Here is a 21,994-nt window from a genome sequence, read left to right on the forward strand (position 1 = left end):
GGATTATATGGTGATTATATTCAAACAACTTGGGCTGTAACAACGAAGTTGAAGAAAACAGGGGAGAATAGCTTCTCGGGTTCGTTTGGATTTGTGTGAGATGTTTCGGTGGAGATTAAATAATTGTTTTGTCGTGGGCTGGACCTGTTAGAGCATGTTGGAATCAATTGGAATTGGCTATATTGTCAGATTTTTATAAAACATGGAAGAATATTATCGGGTTTCCTATTTCGATTTCCTGTGAATGGTATTTACGTGGAGATAAGGGAATCTTATTATTTGTTTGATTTGACAATATCCCTAAGAGAGTCTAGAACGTTTGATTTGGCTTGGAGGATGCGTAAAAGAAGATTTGAAGAGACATTATCGTAGCTTGGCAGCAAAGAAATAAAGTAATTAAAACAAAAATATTCTCGGGATTTTGAGACCCCGTGGTGTATAAATAGAGATTATAGAGGCCAGAGAAGGGGTATCGGGAGTTTGGGGACCGAACTGAGGGTTTGGAGGAGCTGCAGAGCAAAAATCAAGAGTTGCGGGAGTTTTTTATCATCAACAGGGAGGAGAAGAAGAAAACCAAAGAACAACAGATAAACACAGTCGCATAAAACTGTTGCCTATTCTTTCAAATTCAATACCTTTGTAACAATATTGCAACAATTAAAGTGTTAGAAACACTGTTGTTAGGGTTTCTCTGTAACAGTGACTTCTGTAACAATTATATCTGTTACAAACTCGCTGCTTTATACTTTTTCTCATATTTCTTCAATAAAAACACCTATTGAGCCATGGCTTATTATTTTGAGCGTGTTTTTGACATGAGGAGCTAAACCCCAATACTGGGATAATGGAGGAAGCCCTTTCTCATAACTGTGGTAATTCTATTAATTCTTGTATGACTTATTGCATTGATTTTTAATCGATTTATGATTTTTATTGAATGATTGTGATTTCAATTGATGGGTCATACTTAGCTTAAGTGATTTGATGTCCCGTGGTTTAGATTTACAGCCATTACTTTCAAAATCTACCTTTGGCAATGAATTAGAGTCAATAAATTATTATCTTTGGATCTATAAATGTCTAGAATTATTAGTTGAACCACATGATTATGAGAATTGATGGAATCCTAAATCTTAATAACCTCTCGATATTGTGACAATCATTGTATATATTATCTTTGTTTTTAGATTTTTCTATTTTTAAGTCTAGAATCAAGTCTATACAAGTCCGAGTTGAACGAACTTTTTTTACCACTAAAAAACTACATCAATTTTTGGCGCCGCTGCTGGGACTTGTCTTTAGGTTTAGGTTTTAGATTTTTATTTTTATTTTCTTTGATTTTATTTTGGGTATTTTTTTTTTCGTGTGCGGGTTTTGCTTGAAACGGAAGGTGGAAAGTTGGACTTGCCATAAAATTGCAGAAAATCCAAGACTCTATTTATTTTATAATTTGTTTATTTTTGTTAGTTTTATTTTCTTTATTTTGGACTTGTAATTATTTATGTTGCTTGCTTGTTTATTTTTCTTTATTATAAAAAAAACACACAGTTGCACACACCAATTGCATCCCTCGTCAGATCACCGAGTTTAAGAAAACTCGTGGATTAGTAAGTTGAACCCGTACCTTGGGCCTTATGGGAGTTACCAGCTGAAAGTCCACAAACCTCAGCCTCGTACCTTTGGGTATATTTTGCTGTGGTAACCCAAGCTTACCTAAATTAGTGAGCCCATCATTTGCATGTGCATAGATTTTTGCTGAATTCTTGTGTATGCCTGAACATATAAGAGACGCGCTAGGTCGATTTATTAAAGAGAACCCTAGTAGTTCTAAGAGTCTCGATTACCTTAATTTAAAAAGTCCAATTTTTGGAGAGACAAGTTTTGAACATCCGTCTTTTACTAAGGAGAGATTCCCTATTACTCCGATAGAGCCAGAAATGGCAACTTTGAAAGCTTTGTTGAATCCGACTAGGACTACTCGTCCCTCGTGTATCAGGTTAGCTGAAACATAAGCAAATTATGAACTTAAACCGGGGATCTTACAGATGCTTCCAATCTTTTTAGGGAAAGAAAATGAAAACCCCTATTTCCATGTTAGGGATTTGAGGAAATTTGTAGTACCTTAAAAATTAGAAACCTTGATGATGATGCTTTGAAACTTAGGTTATTCCCTTTTTCCATGAAAGATAAAGCCAAATCGTGGCTATATAGTTTGGCTTTCGGGTCAATCGAAACATATGAACAACTTCTATCTTCGTTTTTGAACAAGTTTTTCCCTACGCACAAAAATCGTCTATTAGGATGCAAATCTGCACGTTTTCTCAGCATGAGGGAGAATCTTTGTATAGGTATTTGGAAAGGTTCAATGATTTGTTGACACAATGTCCTCATCATGGTTTAGAAAAGGTTAGGCTAGTTCAGATCCTTTATGAGGGTTTAGATTATTCCACTACAACCATGGTAGAATCTATGTGTACAGGTGGGTTTGAAAACCAAATAGTTGATGATGCAATGACATTTTTGAATGAAACCGCTGAAAATACCCAACAGTGGGAAAATAGTAGGGAACCCAAGAAAACAATTCTTCTAGGCATAGGAAACGTTAATAGGGTAGAAGGAGGCTACGATGCAGCAATGGCTAAAAGGTTAGAAGATTTAGAATTGGGTCACACTAGTGGTAGAGTAGAGCCTTTTTGGGAAGGCCAGACTATTGAAGAGCAACCCAATGCTCTATAACATTAGATTTGATAATCGTCAGAAATTTGACCCATATTCAAAAACCTATAATCCTGGCTGGAGAAACCATCCGAACCTCACATGGTCTAATGACCAGAATCAAGGTCAGTTTAGTAATTCAAATGCTCCCACAGGTTTTGGCTATACTAAGAATCCTTCAGGACCAGCTCAGTTTCAGAATCAGTCCGATAAGAAAATTTCAAGTGTAGAAGAAACTCTCATCTCGTTTATTCGAAACACTGATAAGATTCACCAAACGCTTTCACAAAGCATAGAAGAAAGCAAAAATATATGCCATGTTAATTCTCAGGCTATTTCTAAGTTAAAAACCCAGGTTTTTTTAATAAATGAGTCTTTGAGAGAAAAAGGTAGGTTTCCTAGTCAAACACAACCCAACCCTAGAGGAGTTCATGAAGTAGGTGCAAAACCATCACATCAGTTTAATTCAATTAGAACCCTTAGGAGTGGTAGAGTAGTAGACAACCAGGTAACCATGCCCGATAGTGAGCATACTATAGTTCACCCTTCAAGACCATCCATAGCTGAGGAGACTGATAAACTTTCTGATGATCCCAGTTCGGTTCCTGAAAGGCCCTATTTTATGCCTAGAGGCCCATTTCCACAGCTATTAGTACCAACAAAGAGTGAATCCAACTTTAATGACATAATGGAAGTTTTTAAGAAAGTTACCATAAACCTTCTGTTACTAGAAGCAATTAGGCAGATGTCGGCTTATTACAAGTTCCTCAAGGATATATGTACGCGAAAGCGCAAGCTTAGTGTCCCTAAGAAAGCCTTTTTAGCCAGTCATGTAAGTTCGATCATTCAGAACACCACAACTCCCAAGTATAAAGACCCGTGTGCCCCTAACATTACTTGCACGATAGGAAAACATCGGGTAGAAAAAGCTTTACTTGACTTAAGAGCCAGTGTAAACTTACTTCCGTACCATGTGTACTTACAGCTGGGACTTTATGAATTGAAACCTACCAAGATAAAACTGCAGTTAGCTGATAGGTATGTTAAAATTCCTCGAGGTGTTATAGAGGATGTTCTAATTGAGGTCGACAAGTTTATTTATCTTGTGGATTTCATGGTCTTAGATACCCAACCTATCCCTGACCCAGAGAACCAGATACCTGTGATTTTAGGTCGCGCATTTTTAGCTACATCTAACGAGATCATAAATTGTCGAAATGGTATCATGAATCTATCCTTTGGTAATATGACTATTGAACTGAATATTTTTAATGTCAATAAGATACATTCTGAGCTAGATGACACGTGCATTGAAGAGGTTAACATGATAGGAACCTTAGTTCAGGAGTCATTACAAAACATTGTATTAGAAGATCCGTTAGAGAGTTGTCTGTCCCATTTTAGCCTGGATTTCGATGATGATAGCAACATTGAACAAGTAAATGCTCTATTGTATTATATTCCTGTGTTAGATATTGATTGGTGGAAAGCTAGGTTTGAACCATTACTAGCTTCCGAATCTACCTTAATCCCCTGTTTAGAAGAGCCTCCTAAGTTGGACCCTAATTATGCATATTTAGGCACAGCTGAGACTTTGCCTGTGATTATAGCTTCCGATTTGGATAATGATCAGGAGGGTAGGCCAGTGACTGTGCTTCAAGACAATAAGGAAGCTTTAGGGTGGACCATAGTGGATATTAAGGACATAAGTCCTACAGTTTTTATGCAACAAATGCATTTAGAGGATGAACCACCTAATTATAACTTAGAGAAAGCACTTGACCTTTTTCAGGAACCTGATGGTCTAAAAATTAGGAATATTGTGACTAGTCTATTTAGAGACACCCAAAATTCTAAGTTTGGGGGTGGAGTTGGAATATATGCCTCTACCATTTAACAAGAGTATCTTCATAGAGGAATTCAGTTGTTAGACACCCATTCTCTGGTTGATGTGGTTTACCTAGGTGATGATACCAAGATTGACTTTGTTTTCCCACCAACAACTTTTCTTCTAATTGTGGGAACGTATGAGTTTGAAATATGCCGGTTATTAAGTTTTGAGACTAAGCCTAATTACTTTAGGAGATTAGAATCGACATATTTGCTTAAGACTGACCACTGCTTTCATTATGGTCAACTGTGTGAGTCAACTCTGACTGACTTTGAGGATCCTCAATTATTCAGGTTATTATTATGTGCTTCAAAGTTCTTAGTTGAGTGTTTCCAGACTCTACAACCTGAATCGGATCTTTCCACCGAGGAAATCCATCCCAAAGAGGTTTACCTAAACCCATTTATAGAGCCTGAACCTGAACCACAACTAGATGTAGTTGTCTTAAACATGAAACTAGGCAAGGGTGTGCTATATTTTTTCACTTTCTTATTTTGCTGCATTTTCCTTTTATCTATGATAACACGTTTTGATGCAGATGATCCAAAAGAGTTTCGGTTATTGCTTTATGATATGAGGTGATTATTCTTATGTCTTTCTGAAGACGTTAAACTCAGTACTTCTTGGGAGGTAACCCATGCTCATGCAATACGGTAATATATTTCCTTAACTCTTTTGTTCAAATGGTAACAGTTTCTCCTTGTTCATGCTTTTAATTTTATCTTTAAAACATTAAGGACAATGTTAGATTTAAGTTTGGGGGTATGGGAGAAACTTTTTAGTTGCATTATTTTAAACACCAGGAGAGCCTACAAATTTATGCCTATTAAGGATGGCACTAACCAATCTAAGTGGATGGAAGCATCTTGGTTGTAGGAGTTAAGGAACTAATCTGAATGGATGAAAACATCTATATAGAGTCTACTCATAAAAGCACAGATCTCAAGTGTTAGAAATAACATAGTAGTCTCGCCATATCTCGTTGAGTCCTTTTCACCTTCTGTTTTTATTTTATTTTCTTTTTAAAATATGTTTCTAAGTGATTTAGTAGGGCCAACACATCGAGTTACCACTGCTAGGGTGAAATAGAGTGATTGAGTTACTTAAAAAAAAAGACCAGACCAATCAAACCAAACGGGATAATTCTCAAAAATAAAAATTGACACTTGGATAGCAATATGTGTGTGTTCTCCCTATCTCCGTCGCCTAAACAAGCGCGAAACACAGTATCCACAGGAATTACCATGTAATCTGCTGACAAGAAGTATGCGCTTGGATCCGCAAGATCTAATCATGTTGTTAAAAAAAATATGAATTATTGTTAATGTTCAGTGAATAAATCGACCGCTGGTTCCCTTGTATATGTCAGACGAGTTGATCTAGAATTAGGATTGTCGACCACTGGTTCCCTTGTATATGCCAGTTGCATTGATATTAGTCAGACCAGTATCTCAATCCATTAGGATAGGTTCATCTTGGCAGTGGCCTTCAGACAGATATGGGAAACACCGTTCACCTTAGTCAACATCAAAACCATTTATTTTTTTCTCTATATCCATCTTCTTGATCTATCCATGTGATTTGTTGACTCCGAATATTGATGTCCATAATACGACTATCTGATTAGAGCTCTGTCACTTATATATGAATTTTAGTATGCTTGAGTGCAAACTCGCGTACAACAATTAGAATTTCGCATCAGGGTACTTCCTCCTTTAGTCAATAAGTATGCCAACCAAGGAGATTCTTTAGTGCCTTCCAAGGTTCCGCGTAGAGATCTAGGGTCTAGAGTAAATCTTTTGTGGGTATACCTCTGGTAAGCCCTCCCGAGACTATAAGTCGGCCACTAGGGCCACCTAGGGGTTTAAAGGCTTGTTGCACATGCTAAGTGCAATCGACGATGCCTGCGACAGTGAGTTAGGATTTTATTTTGTAGATTTTATTTTCTCGGGACTAGCAAATAATAAGTTTGAGGGTATTTGATAGACGCAGTTATGTGTCTATTTTGATCTCGATTTTCTATATTGTTAGTACACATTTTTGTACTTATTTTGGTATTTTATGTCTTTGTAGGTGTTTTTGAAGAAATAAGCTTTTGCGGTGAACAATTGGCTCGAAAAGTACCATTGAGAAAGTATTAAATGCACCCAGATAAGTTGTTGAATGCAACCTGAAAAGCACTACTTACGCCCCAGAAATTACTTTCTGCACCCTAGTTGCTAAAGGGAGACCAGCCACGGATAAGGAGGAGGTCATCTTCCTCATTTGAATTTCTGGTTTTGGCGGGAGAATTTGATTTTCACGGCTAAAATTAGGATTCGATTTTGGGTGACTTATGGACATATTCAATCGTTGTAATCAATTGCAATAGGCCTATTTTAGTTAAACAGGGATTATATGGTGATTAGATTCAAACAACTTGGCTGTAACAACGAAGTTGAAGAAAACAGGGGAGAATGACTTCTCGGGTTTGTTTTGATTTGTGTGAGATGTTTCGTTGGAGATTAAATCGTTGTTTTGTCGTGGGCTGGACCTGTTAGAGCATAAAGGTTATGGTATGGCTGTTGGAATCAATTGGAATTGGCTATATTATCGGAATTTTATAAAACATGGAAAAATATTATCGGGTTTCCTATTTCGATTTCTTGTGAATGATATTTACGTGGAGATAAGGGAATATTATTATCTATTTGATTTGACGATATCCCTAAGAGAGTCTGGAACGTTTGATTTGGCTTGGAGGATGCGTAAAAGAAGATTTGAAGAGATATTATCGTATCTTGGCAGCAAAGAAATAAAGTAATTAAAACAAAAATATTCTCGGGATTTTGAGACCCCGTTGTGTATAAATAGAGACTATAGAGGCCAGAGAAGGGGTATCGATAGTTTGGGGACCGAACGGAGGGTCTGGAGGAGCTACAGAGCAAAAATCAAGAGTTGCGGGAGTTTTCATCATCAACAGGGAGGAGAAGAAGAAAACCAAAGAACAACAGATAAACACAGTCGCAGAAAACTATTGCCTATTCTTTCAAATTCAATACCTTTGTAGCAATATTGAACAATTAACAGAGTTAGCAACACTGCTGTTAGGGTTTCTCTGTAATAGTGAGTTCTGTAACAATTATATCTGTTACAAACTCGCTGATTTATACTTTTTCTCATATTTCTCAATAAAAACACCTATTGAGCTATGGGTTATTATTTTGAGTGTGTTTTTGGCATGAGGAGCTAAACCCCAATACTGGGATAATGGAGGAAGCCCTTTCTCATAACTGTGGTAATTCTATTAATTCTTGTATGACTTATTGCATTGATTTTTAATCGATTTATGATTTTTATTGAATGATTGTGATTTCAATTGACGGGTCATACTTAGCTTAAGTGATTTGATGTCCCATGCTTTAGATTTACAACCATTACTTTCAAAATATACCTTTGGCAATGAATTAAAGTCAATAAATTATTATCTTTGGAACTATAAATGTATATAATTATTAGTTGAACCACATGATTATGAGAATTGGTGGAATCCTAAATCTTAGTAACCTCTCGATATTGTGACAATCATTGTTATCTTTGTTTCTAGAGTTTTCTATTTTTAAGTCTAGAATCAAGTCTACACAAGTCCGAGTTGAACGAACTTTATTTACCACTAAAAAACTACATCAGGTTGATTACCATACCACTAAATTGAAACTCATTTACCATACCACATGACATGACATATTTGTTGGGTCGGTCACAACTTATGGTCGAACAAGTCTGGATGCCCCTTAGCCAATTGAGGGAGCCAAGTAGAATGTGACGGACCGGAAAATTACGCCTTTGGCGCGTTGCCCCGCAGGCCATAATCTTCCCGATGCGCCATGATGAAGCTACGACCGGGCCTTAAAGCTAGGAAAATGCACGTCCATTTGCCCTTGCAGGCATGCTCGTGGAGCATGATGCAACTAACTTAGTTTCCACACCGTTCCAACTTACCCTTATTCTGCGAAGGGTTTGTTAAGTAAACCAAAAACTTTCCTAAAACGGCAAAAACGGCCTTTTGAGGCCCTAAACGATGGAATTTGGCTAAATTCTGGTGACCATGTAGATATATAGATCAACATGTCTTGATCTTTGGGCCGTTTCCCATCAAAATGGACTCCTCTTGAGCTAAATTATGACACTCGTGTTTTTAGCCTATGTCGAACGCCTTGATAGGAAGTATGAGCATCCACTGGCTGGCATGCAACTTGCCTCATCAAGTATGGCCACAATCATCTCTTGCATCGAGCTACCGAGCCAGATGATATGAGAGGCCAAAGTGCCGCAATCATCTCTAAATTAGATGATATGAGCGACAACGTGCTGGACCGGCAACGTTGCAACTCATTGCGGCTGCCTACGTACCCTTCCATACTCTAAAGGGATCAAGCACAGACCGTAGTTCATCCTGAAGGGACAGAAGCTTAACCAACTCGTTTGCAAGGCTGTAGCCTAGCAAAAATGGTAATGGCCTAGTCCGTATAGACCTTTTCGTCAAAATGCACAATGATTATGCATTATCGGGTCTGCGGCGTGGCATAGTGATGCCTAAGCATCAAATGCCCACATCCACTACACCAAAAAACCCAAATTTACCACGTTAATTTTCGTTGCTAATAATTTAAGCAACGCTTATGTAGGTTTCCCACACGACGTCACAAATTTTATGTATACGTTGCTTAAATAAATCAAAGCAAAGTTTCATCCGTTGCGTCATCCGTTGCTTTAATCAGATTAGTGCAACGTATATAATAATTTAAGCAACACTCATATACGTTGCAAATGTGTTATCAGAATTAAAAAAGAAGTAAATTACAAAATTTGTATTAGTATTTCTGAGATTCCAGTATTTACAAATAATATAAAACCCTTACCCTTGCAACATTTTACAACATTATGGACTTAGTTTGAACCCACATCTATGAAGACAATTGACACTACTCTGATATTTTAGGCATCATTAACAATATATTGATCATCAACTCATAAAAACGGACTGCTGATTTTCATTGATTCAATCCTCGGTCATCAGTACTCTCAAATCTTGAGATAAAAATGTTTGATAACTGGACTAGATAAAAGGGCCATGCTGAGAGTCCAACTGCCTGTTTATTATGTTTAATATGTTGGAAAAAAGCAATAGATTTACTCACCTATCGTTCTTAGCCCGGATTCAGTGTAGTATTGGCCTTAACTATCAACTGCACTGCTCATTCTTAGCCTACACTTTCGACTATATTAGCTCCAAGAAAAATTCCAACAGCATGTGCTTGCTGCCAATAGATGCATCATTTAAAAAATTCTTTCGGACCTTTCCAGTGCTATAATAAATCAAATTGAATGTAAAGAATCAAATCAACTAAAAGAGTATGGAGAGAATAAATAAATCGAACATAGTTCAGAAAAGGGATATTCTGCTGAGTGCAAAAGATAGTTCACAACATAAAGTGTACTTTTGAGCATGTCAAAATCATCGAAGTTCAAACAAATAACATCTCTTCCAATTACCTGGTATGCACATATCTTTCTTGAGGGGAGTATAATAAATTCGCTACACAACTGAACTAGCTCCGATGGCGAACTCTACGAGATATGGAACCATCCGTGGGATACCTTACCTACAGCACTGTTCTGATGTGCAGGCCATTTGCATTGTTTCACCTATTACAAGATGTTTAACAACCATTGTAAGTCAGTAATGACCTCAAAATGCACACGAATAAATACAATAATTTGAATTAAGAATATATGGGAGTACCAATATAAGATGACACATGATCTCCCATGAAGTTTGGGACACTTTATCTACTGTCGCAGGGTGGTTTCCCATTCTATTATACCTGCAAAATCAACCATTATGCTTCAATTTTAGTGTGAAATAACAAAAGTTCATTATTAACTAAATACAGATTTCAGAAGAGACAGATGTGATAAAGTTAATCACCCTATTCCAAAATAAAACGCACAAGATATAGAAGATTTTTTTCAACATTAGATAGTTTTTGCTACTCAGAACCAATCCCATGAGTGAAACGCCAGTACTCGGGGACACTTGCAAAATACTCTCACTCTCTTCTACATGCAGCAACATTGCTGTTAATATTGGCTTGGTAACGATTAAGAACATCAATCCAAGGGAACTGTAGGCCATATGATTTTCCTTATGATATCTAGAAAACCCCAAGAATGTTAGTCAAGCCATTACCCTGTCAACCAATCTAAGAAATTCAAATTCTTAAACAATACCCTGAATCATATTTGCCATTTGGAAGATGGAACACCTCTTCCACTTTGTATTTTGAATACTAATAAAAGACCAAACATTTTTATGACAGTAGGATATGTTTGAGAATATAACGAAGAGTTGCAGGGAAGTAATCAACTTACATCAACAACGTCAGTACCCTTATCCATGTTCCATGAGATCTATCTTTCTCAAGACTCCAAAACACATCTCCCTCAAAATTGACCATCTACAGAGCCGAGTTTACCAGTGAGCAAATGTTGATCAGGTCTAAGGTATTGTATACCCTATTATGACTAAGCTTAGTATAACATAAATGTTTAATATGAAATAAGATTGTTATCCCATAAGAAAGTTAAGGCAATACTTTAGACACGTGTAACCATTTTGTCCAAATGAAAACAAATACTAAAATTCTGGTGCAACATAAACGAGCTGCTGACAACCAACTACTGCCTCAAGCTTTAGGTTAACAATTTGACTACCTGTTCAGAAGATGGTGACTTTATCAACCGTCGCCAGTGTGAGCTACTGCTGCAATAAAAGCACTTGGTCTTGCAACTGTCCAATATCCGAACACTACTGCTGCAATTACATATCCCTCGAAAATATCCAAAAAAAAAAAGAAACCAAAAGGTAAAGCTTCCAACATCATGTATACTCAATACTTCAAGTAAGCAGGTGAAATTTATACCTGAGCCTACAATAGAAACAGTGAAGATGTCATTAATCTAAATGATTCTTAAAACCAGAAAAAAATTGAATTTATACTTGAGCCTACAAACGAAATTTATACCTGAACCAAAGGGTCGGAATCATCCTTCTCAGAATCAATAACTTCAGGTATCAACAAGAAAAACCAAAACAACCAGATTAGCACAACACAAATCCATAAATCTCAGATCTAAGAAATTAAATTCTATGGAAACAAACTAAAAAATACCCAAACGAAAAATAACCCTACAATTGTTAAACCTTGATGATTCTATCTACTTATAAATACGAAAATCAAAACTAAACCAAAAATAAAATTTATAAAATCAGTACCTGATGTGAAGATATGCGGTAATCAAACTCAAACCCCAAATTCATAAAAACAGAGAGAATAGTTACCGAAGATTAGGTTTATGAAAGATGGGATTCTATATATTTGTGAGATGAGTTCAAGAGATCTTACCAATAAGTTAGCTTAAAACCCTTATATAATGGGTTTCTGAAAAAAAGAAAAGAGATAAAGAAAATAGCTTAAACTCAATCTTATCGAAACCCATTTCACAAATAAAATTGAGTCCAGCAGATCTCACAAAATTCATTCACAAATCAAACTGAGTCCATCAGATTTCACAAATTCGGTTTGGTTCTAAGAAGATTGTATTGATTTCTGACAGATTATGTTCATTTCTAAGAGATCTGGGTGAAGAGAAGATAAAAATGAAGAGGCGGAGAAAAAAATATCATTCTGCAGAGAGACTTGATAAGGATAAGGAAAAAAAAATAATATAAATGCTAGGTTATTATTAAAAGGTATGGATAATAGACAGTTAAGACCCCATTCATTTAAATGAATTACCAGCGTGTCCTTTTTCTTAATATTCTATCTGATCCCTAAAATTTAGTGCAACTTACTTGGAATTTGAGCAACGGAAAAACATCTCAACGCAAATCCGTTGCATACCAGAAAAACAAAACGTTGCAAAAATCTGGATATGGTGTAGTGATCGCAAGGCTACGTAACTATAAATGAGCCTTAGGCATCATTTATACTCCTTTGGATAAGATATGAAACTTACTTGGCACATAGTCCGCATATGCACCTTCAACCAAGTACCCCTCCCCATATATGTCTTAATGGAATTTCTACAAGTATGGAAAGGGGACCAAAATGACATGCCTGCTTCACTGTTCATCACAATGATTGCGCAACACTCGTTCGGACAGCCCTCTCTAGCCTGATGCACAATGATTGTGCGATATTGGATCTAGGACAATAACATCCATAATGTGCAATGATTACACTGCAAGCTCAAGGACATCTACCGAACTGGCCTAATGCATCATGATGATACGATATTTGGCTCTTGGCCAAATGCCAAGCATAATGCGCCATTTTGGCGTGATATTGGCCTTAATCCAATCTACCTCTTACCGAGCATCATAATCTTTGAATGAAGCTTCATATCAGGCCATGGCACATCATTTAGAATGCGCCATGCTAAAAACACTGGGTGTTACATTATTCACCCCTTTTAAAGAATTTTGTCCCCGAAATTCAAAACCAAAACTATTGTGGACAATCTCTTCGGTTTGGATTTCCTGAGCAAAAGTCCCATACTAGATGCTCATAAATCACGGGTTTCTTCAAGTTATAGTGAACAACCATTTTAACTTTCTGAACAGCCGTCCCATACCACCTTCCCAGGAATCCAAAAGTGCCCACAACAATACCAAGAATCGCAACTGGCCAGTGCCAAGAGGATATCTCGACCAGGTATCCAAGATGGAATCCCATACTACCACCCAGGAATCCCTAAGGTTCACAAGTTGAAATGTGTCATCGGAATGACAAGATTTTTACGCAGTACTGTGTGGAAAAGTTTCCAGTTGCCCACCATCCCTGACGTCATCCAGGTTGCCACTCGTAAGTGGGATGCTAGCCGGGCCTGACAATGCACACCATTGACCAGTTTCCAATGTGTGGGGATGATCAGTCCCATTGTCTACCCACCGTCCCAGACGGTCTTCCGGATATCCACTCGTAAGTGGGGTGCCACTTAGGCCAGGAAAACTCACAACACTCAAACAAGATGAACTCGATTCGCTAAGTCATGGCATGACAGTTACGAACTCTTTCCGCGCAAAAGTTGGCCTACTCTCCAACTTTAAGTTTCCTTTAGGGAAAATACTCGCCAATGAGTCCACTCCGCACAAGTCCCTAGAGTTTTCTCGGAACTTTCTTTGATACCAACTGTGACGAACCGGAAAATTACGCCTTTGGCGCGTTGCCCCGCTGGCCGTAATCTCCCCGATGCGTCATGGTGAAGCTACGACCCGGGCCTTAAAGCTAGGCAAATGCACGTCCATTTTCCCTTGCAGGCATGCTCGTGGATCATGATGCAGCTAACTTAGTTTCCATACCATTCCAACGTACCCTTATTCTGCGAAGGGTTTGTTAAGTAAACCAAAAACTTTCCTAAAACGGAAAAAACGGCCTTTTGAGGCCCTAAACGATGGAATTTGGATAAATTCTGGTTACCATGTGGATCTATATATCAACATGTCTTCATCTTTGGGACGTTTCCCATCAAAATGGACTCCTCTTGAAATAAATTACGACACTCGGGTTTTTAGCCTATGTCGAACGCCTTGATAGGAAGTATGAGCATCCACTGGCTGGCATGATCCTCATCAAGTCTGGCCACAATCATCTCTTGCATCGAGCTACCGAGCAAGATGATATGAGAGGCCAAAGTGCCACAATCATCTCTAAATTAGATGATATGAGTGACAACGTGCTGGACCGGCAATGCTATAACTCATTGCGGCTGCCTACGCACCCTTCCCTACTCTAAAGGGATCAAGCACAGACCGTGGTTCATCCTGAAGGGACAGAATCTTAACCAACTCGTTTGCAAGGCCGTAGCCTAGCAAAAATAGTAATGTCCTAGTCCGTATAGACCGTTTCGTCGAAATGCACAATGATTATGCATTATCGGGTCCGCGACGTGGCATAGTGATGCCTATGCATCAAATTCCCACATCGAAAGGCTACATAACTATAAATGATCCTTAGGCATTATTTATACTCCTTTGGCTAAGCTATGAAGGTTACTTGGTACATAGTCCGCATATGCACCTTCAACCAAATACCCCTTCCCATATATGTCTTAATGGAATTTCTACAAATATGGAAAATGGACCAAAATGACATGCCTGCTTCACTGTTCATGGCAATGATTGCGCGCAATGATTGCGTACAATGATTGCGCCAACACTCGTTCGGCCATCCCTCTCTAGCGTGATGCACAATGATTGTGCGATATTGGCTCTAGGCCAATAACATCCATAATGCGCAATGATTACACTGCAAGCTCAAGAACATCTACCGAACTGGCCTAGTGCATCATGATGATGTGAGATTTGGCTCTTGGACAAATGCCAAGCATAATGCGCCATTTTGGCGTGATATTGGCCTTAAGCCAATCTACCTCTTACCGAGCATCGGATGCTTTGAATGAAGCTTCATATCAGGCCATCGCACATCATTTAGAATGCCCCATGCTAAAAACACTGGGTGTTACATTATTCACCCCTTTTAAAAATATTGTCCCCGAAATCCAAAACCAAAACTTTTGTGGACAATCTCTTCGGTTGGGATTTCCTGAGAAAAAGTCTCATACCAGATGCTTAGAAATCACGGGTTTCTTCAAGTTACCGTGAACAACAATTTTGACTTTCTGAGTAGTCGTCCCATACCGCCTGCACATAAATCAAAAAGTGCTCACAACAATACCAAGAATCGCAATTGGCCAGTGCCAAGAGGATATCTCGACCAGGTATCCTAGATGGAATCCCATACTACCACCCAGGAATCCCTTAGGTTCACAAGTTGAAACGTGTCATCGGAATGACAAGATTTTTACACAGTATTGTGTGGAACATTTTCCAGTTGCCCACCGTCCCTGGTCATCCATGTTGCCACTCGTAAGTGGGATGCTAGCCGGGCCTGACAACGCACACTATTGGCCAGTTTCCGATGTGTGGGGATGATCAGTCCCATTGTCTACCCATCGTCGCAGACGGTCTTCCGGATATCCACTCGTAAGTGGGGTGCCACTTAGGCCAGGAAAACTCACAGCACTCAAACAAGATGAACTCGATTCGCTAAGTACTGGCATAGCAGTTACGAACTTTTTCCGTGCAAAAGTTGGCCTACTCTCCAACTTTAAGTTTCTATTAGGGAAAATACTCGCAAATGAATCCACTCCGCACAAGTCCCTAGAGTTCTCTCGAAACGTTCTCTGATACCAATTGTAACGGATCGAAAAATTATGTCTTTGGCGCGTTGCCCCACAGGCTGTAATATCCCCGATGCGCCATGATGAAGCTACGATCCAGGCCTTAAATCCAGGCAAATGCACGTCCGTTTGCCCTTGCAGGCATGCTCGTGGAGCATGATGCAGCTAACTTAGTTTCCAAACCGTTTCAACTTACCCTTATTCTGCGAAGGGTTTGTTAAGTAAACCAAAAACTTTCCTAAAACGGCAAAAACGACCTTTTGAGGCCCTAAATGATGGAATTTGGCTAAATTCTGGTGACCATGTGGATCTATATATCAACATGTCTTGATCTTTGGGCCGATTCTCATCAAAATGGACTCCTCTTGAGCTAAATTACGACACTCGGGTTTTTAGCCTATGTCGAACGCCTTGATTGGAAGTATGAGCATCCACTGGCTGGCATGAAACTTGCCTCATCAAGTCTGGACACAATCATCTCTTTCATTGAGCTACTGAGACAGATGATATGAGAGTCCAAAGTGCCGCAATCATATCTAAATTAGATGATATGAGAGAGAACGTGCTAGACCGGCAATGCTGCAACTCATCGCGGCTGCCTACGTACCCTTCCCTACTCTAAAGGGATCAAGCACAGACCGTGGTTCATCCTGAAGGGACATTAGCTTAACCAACTCGTTTGCAAGGCCGTAGCCTAGCAAAAATAGTAATGTCCTAGTCCGTGTAGACCGTTTCGTCAAAATGCACAATGATTATGCATTATCGGTTCCGCGGCGTGGCATAGTGATGCCTAAGCATCAAATGCCCACATCGCAAGGCTACGTAACTATAAATGAGACTTAGGCATCATTTATACTCCTTTGGCTAAGATATGAAGCTTACTTGGTACATAGTCCGCATATGCACCTTCAAGCAAGTACCCCTTCCCATATATGTCTTAATGGAATTTATAGAAGTATGGAAAGGGGACCAAAATGACATGCCTGCTTCACTGTTCATCGCGATGATTGTGCAACACTCGTTCGTCCAGCCCTCTCTAACCTGATGCACAATGATTGTCCGATATTAGCTCTAGGCCAATAGCATCCATGATGCGCAATGATTACACTGCAATCTCAAGAACATCTACCGAACTAGCCTAATGCATCATGATGATACGATATTTGGCTCTTGGCCAAATTCCAAGCATAATGCGCCATTTTGGCGTGATATTGGCCTTAAGCCAATCTACCTCTTACCGAGCATCGGAAGCTTTGGATGAAGCTTCATATCAGGCCATGGCATATCATTTAGAATGCGCCATGCTAAAAACACTGGGTGTTACATTATTCATCCCTTTTAAAGAATATTGTCCCCGAAATTCAAAAACAAAACTATTATGGACAATCTCTTCGGTTTGGATTTCCTAAGCAAAAGTCCCATACCAGATGCTCAGAAATCACGGGTTTCTTCAAGTTACCGTGAACAACAATTTTGAATTTCTGAGCAGTCGTCCCATACCGCTTGCACATGAATCCAAAAGTGCCCACAACAATACCAAGAATCGCAATTGGCCAGTTCCAAGAGGATATACGACCAGGTATGCTAGATGGAATCCCATACTACCACCCAGGAATCCCTAAGGTTCACAAGTTGAAATGTGTCATCGGAATGACAAGATTTTTACGCAGTACTGTGTGGAACAGTTTCCAGTTGCCCACCGTCCCTGACGGTCATCCATGTTGCCACTCGTAAGTGGGATGCTAGCCGGGCCTGACAACGCACACCATTGGCCAGTTTCCAATGTGTGGGATGATCAGTCTCATTGTCTACCCACCGTCCCAGACGGTCTTCCGGATATCCACTCGTAAGTGGGGAGGTAACTTAGGCCAGGAAAACTCACAACACTCAAACAGCTGTACTCGATTCGCTAAGTACTGGCATAGCAGTTACGAACTCTTTCCGTGCAAAAGTTGGCTTACTCTCCAACTTTAAGTTTCCTTTAGGAAAAATACTCGCCAATGAGTCCACTCCGCACAAGTCCCTAGAGTTTTCCCGGAACTTGCTCTAATACCAACTGTGACAGATCGGAAAATTATGCCTTCGGCGCGTTGCCTGATAGACACATTTTTGTGTCCGATTTGTCTCGATTCTATATATTGTTAGGGCTCATTTTTATACTTATTATGGTGTTTTATTTATTTGTAGGTATTTTTGGCCAATAAACATTTTTGGAAAAAAATTGGCTCGAAAAGTTGTCGGAAAGCACCCGGAGGACACTTGCTATTCGGACCCCCGGTTTGGATAAGGGGCACCCCTTAAAGCAGATGATAAAGGCACCCCTACTCTGGATAGGGGGCGCCCCCCTTTATTCACAAATTCAAATTTCAAATTTGGCGGTAAAACAAACCAGCATGCATGCAGATTAGGGTTCACATTCTTGGGAAGATTTAAGGAGATTCAATCTCAGATTTTTGTTGGGCTGGACTTCCTAGAGCATAACAAGGTCGGTATATGTGATTGTATCGAATGAATTGGGTTAGATCGACCGGGAGAAGGAAACAACGGTGTTGTGGTCACGGGTTGCTGTTGGAGTATTTTTCGACAACTCAGGGAGATTAAAGGCTAGAAAAGCTTCCCCAACATTAGTAGTTATCTAATAAAGAGTTTGGAAGTATTGGGAGAGGTCAAATACGCGTGAAGAGAGTTTGGCAGAAAGAAAACTCCGAAACTTGCTGTGGAGATAAACCAATATTTTGGGGGAGATTTAATCGAGTTGTGGCCTATAAAAGGAGAGGGGATAAGTCATATAAGGGGTACGAAACCTTAGGAGAAGTTTAGAGGAGAATAGAGAGCTCCAGAGATCGAGTTGCAGGAAAAATACAATATTCTGTTGCTGCTGAAGAGGAAGAACACGAAGAACATTGACGCACAAGCAACTATCGCAGCAAACTATCGTTGTTTCACAGCAGTACCTATGTGTCGTTCATCACAGCGGTTGCATTAGGTCTTTAGCTACTATTTCTCCCTGTAACAGTGATTCTGCAACACCAACAAACTGTTGCGAATCGTCTGTATTATCACTTTTCATCCTTTTAATCATCTTTTGAGCCATAAACAATTATTTTGAGATCATGATTCATATGAGGAGCTAAACCCCATTGCTGAGGCGATATAGGAAGCTATTTTTCCAACAAAAAGCGGTACAATCTATTTTATTTAATTTATTGCAATTATTATTATGATTATTTGCCTTGAACTATTATTGAATATGATTTTTATTTGAGTGATTGTGATCTATTTTGATGGAGTATGCTTAGTTTATAGACTCTTGATGCTTCATACTTGGTATTTACAATTATTATTTTTGAAAATCTATTAGTTGCAATATTTTAGAATCAAATTAAACGAGAAAATTGCATGAATATAAATATTTTGACCAAATCACTTTGAACTTGGAAAATAGTAGAATCTTAGCCTTAGTGTTCTTTTAATATTGATACCAACTTTGTCAGTGTTTGTTATAATTATTAGTGAGTTTTCTATTTAGTTTTGAATTTAAGCCTAAAGTTATCCTTCACAAGTTCGAGAATCGAATCACTTTTTACCACTATCTACAAATCATACCAATTTTTGGCGCCGCCGACGCGGACTTGTTTTTAGGGTTTTAGATTTTTTTTAATGTTTTTGGGTATTTATCTTGTGTCTACAGGTTCTGGATCATAAAGAAAATTGAGCCAAAGAGTTTGGTGATTTCATAAAGACTTGGAGCTAAAGATTAAAGCAAAATGAACAGAAAAGAAGACAATTTTATTTTAGACAATTTTAGTTTAGGGTTTGTTTATTTTATTTTTTTAAAAAAAAACTGTATTAGGGTTTATATTTTTGTAATTTTCTTTTCTTTTTGGACTTTGGGACATTATTTTTTTTATTACCCTACGGAAGGGTACTTTAAATATAAATTGTTTTCACAAAAGGACGAAAATTACGATATTGTCTCTGCACCTTGGGTTCGTACACTTGACATCGGAGTCAGTGGCCCGAGTCGACTACAACCGATTCATCCCCCGTCTGGAACGGGAGGTAAGTTTGTCGAAACACTCGCGAGTCCCCTATCAACGAGTTATTGTCTTCTTTCGTATGCATATATGTTGAGGACTTGAAACGACTGCTTTAATTTCCTAATAAAGGGAAATGACTGGCCATACAAGATAAGGGTTCGGATTTCATCACCGTTCTCTTCTTGCCCGCCTTAGGAAAATGACACAAAACGCGAACCTAAGCCTCAAATTTTGACTAGAACGAGACCGACAGGGTAACGAACTTAACAGGAAAATCATTCGAAAAACATTGGTTACTCTTTTAAGCATACTTCGAAGTTCTTGACGGTTTCTGTAAGTTGAATGCGTGACTGCGCCGCCTTGTAATACTGGTGAGGCCTTGGGTATTAAAGCTCCACCGAGCTTCCCTCGCCTCTATTCAACTTACTTTAACTCGGATTGATTCCAGAGGGGTTTGCTTAAATTGTAACGAATTCCCGTTCGAAGGATTAGAAGTTGGTCTAGAAACAATCTAAGTGGAGCCATCATGCTTTTTGTTTGCTAGAAATCAATAGGTTTGATTTGGTTGAGTCGGCCTTGATCTGTGTTTGCTTACCCTTCCAATTTAGAAAATTCTATTGTATGCATGAACGTAAAAGAGACGCACTAGGTAGATTTGTTAAAGAGAAACCTAGTAGTTCGAAGCGTCTCGATTACCTTAATCTAGAGAGTACGACTTTTGAAGAGTCTGTTTTTGAACGTCCTTTGACTGAGGAGAGAATCCTTGTTGCTCCGATAGCGCCAGAAATGGCAACTTTGAAAGCTTTGTTGAATCCAACTAGGACTACTCGTCCCTCATGTATCAGGTTAGCTGAGACGGAAGCAACTTATGAACTTAAACCTGGGACCTTACAGCTGCTCCCAATCTTTTTAGGGAAAGAAAATGAAAACCCCTATTTCCATGTTAGGGACTTTGAGGAAATTTGTAGTACCCTCAGGATTAGAAACCTAGATGATGATGCTTTGAAACTTAGGTTATTCCCCTTTTCCCTGAAAGATAAAGCTAAATCGTGGCTATATAGTTTGGCTTCCGGGTCAATCGAAACGTATGAACAACTTACATCTGCCTTTTTGAACAAGTTTTTCCCTAGGCACAAAACATCGTCTATTAGGACGCAAATCTGCACGTTTTCTCAACAGGAGGGAGAAACTTTGTATAGGTATTTGGAAAGGTTCAATGATTTATTAGCCCAATGTCCTCATCATGGTTTAGAGAAGGTTAGGTTAGTTCAGATCCTTTATGAGGGTTTAGATTATCCCACCACAACCACAGTAGAATCTATGTGTACTGGTGGATTTGAGAACCAAACAGTTGATGACGCGATGACATATTTGCATGAAGTCGCCGAAAAGACCCAACAATGGGAAAGTAGTAGGGGACCCCAGAAAACAATTCTTCTCGCAGAGGAAACGTTAATAGGGTAGAAGGAGGCTATGAATCAGATGCCAAAATTGCTGCTATAGCGAAAAGGTTAGAAGCTTTAGAAGTGGGTAACACTAGTGGTAGATTGGAGCCTTTTGGGAAGGCCAGAATAATGAAGAGCAAGCCAATGCTCTATATAATAACACTAGGTTTGATAATCGTCAGAAGTTTGACCCATATTCAGAAACCTATAATCCTGGTTGGAGAACCATCCGAACTTTTCATGGTCTAAGGGCCAGAGTCAGGGTCAGTCTAATAATTCTAATGCTCCCCCAGGTTTTGGCTACACTAGGAATACATCAGGCCCAGAAAATAAAACGACTAGCTTAGAGGAATCTATTAATGTTAGCAAAAACTCAGGAAATGTTAGCACAGAGCCATGTTAGTTTTCAACAGGAAACCAAGCAGAATTTTCAAACTAATGCTCAGAGCCTTGCTAAGTTAGAACTTCAAGTCGGCCAAATAGCTAAGACCTTAAGTAGAGAGATAATGGTAGGTTCCCTAGTCAGACTAATCCCAATCCTAGAGGAGTTCATGAAGTAGGTACAAAACCATCGAATCAATTGAATGCTATTAGAACCCTTAGGAGTGGTAGAATAG

The 21,994-nt window shown here is 38.9% G+C and overlaps 2 long non-coding RNA genes and 1 pseudogene across 3 annotated transcripts; 1 reads left to right on the plus strand and 2 right to left on the minus strand.

Moving 5' to 3' along the window:
• The first annotated feature begins 846 nt into the window (after nt 1-846).
• Nucleotides 847-7,748, plus strand: LOC113286301. Its single transcript, XR_003329205.1, has 3 exons — nt 847-872; nt 5,145-5,259; nt 6,680-7,748. It is a non-coding gene; the product is annotated as an uncharacterized LOC113286301 (long non-coding RNA).
• Nucleotides 7,749-9,490: 1,742 nt separating this feature from the next.
• On the minus strand, nt 9,491-12,324 carry LOC113286302. Of its 2 annotated transcripts, XR_003329207.1 has the most exons (8): nt 11,925-12,324; nt 11,674-11,714; nt 11,572-11,577; nt 11,363-11,478; nt 11,021-11,106; nt 10,392-10,473; nt 10,142-10,294; nt 9,491-9,954 (listed from the first exon to the last, which is right to left on the minus strand). It is a non-coding gene; the product is annotated as an uncharacterized LOC113286302 (long non-coding RNA). The 2 variants fall into 2 exon arrangements; XR_003329206.1 differs by having other exon boundaries at nt 9,491-10,294.
• Nucleotides 12,325-21,082: 8,758 nt separating this feature from the next.
• LOC113292041 lies at nt 21,083-21,182 on the minus strand (annotated as a pseudogene).
• Nucleotides 21,183-21,994: the final 812 nt, after the last annotated feature.

This window comes from Papaver somniferum, chromosome 6, assembly GCF_003573695.1.
Source record: "Papaver somniferum cultivar HN1 chromosome 6, ASM357369v1, whole genome shotgun sequence".
Classification (NCBI taxonomy): Eukaryota; Viridiplantae; Streptophyta; class Magnoliopsida; order Ranunculales; family Papaveraceae; genus Papaver; species Papaver somniferum.